Raw genomic sequence first — 330 nt, forward strand, 5'->3', positions numbered from 1 at the left:
GAAGATAAGCCCACAATCACTTATCAAAGATACAAATGTACTAATGAAAACACTCGTCCACACACCCTGTCCTTTAAGAATGGACAACAACAAAATTCCACCACACATATGACAAGTGAAAGGTTGTAGAACACTCTGATGACTGGCTATTAATTAAGAAGTTCAAGCTCTGTCATGCCAAAATTATGTAGTGAAGGTTTATTACCTTTGCCGGAGTGCTTAAGATACAGAAGCCAGGGTGACAGCAGAAGTCATTATCCCAGACAGATGCTGTCATTGGTTCAAGAATTACCTGAGAAAATTAGTAAATCTCAATTGATGGATACTTGG

At 38.5% G+C, this 330-nt stretch overlaps 1 protein-coding gene across 1 annotated transcript in view; it reads left to right on the forward strand.

Moving 5' to 3' along the window:
* LOC119589155 (probable glutathione peroxidase 8) overlaps positions 1 to 330 on the forward strand; it is a gene marked incomplete at its 5' end in the record, with an annotated part of 4,755 nt that overhangs the window by 669 nt on the left and 3,756 nt on the right.

This window comes from Penaeus monodon, chromosome 25, assembly GCF_015228065.2.
Source record: "Penaeus monodon isolate SGIC_2016 chromosome 25, NSTDA_Pmon_1, whole genome shotgun sequence".
In the NCBI taxonomy this organism is placed as follows: domain Eukaryota; kingdom Metazoa; phylum Arthropoda; class Malacostraca; order Decapoda; family Penaeidae; genus Penaeus; species Penaeus monodon.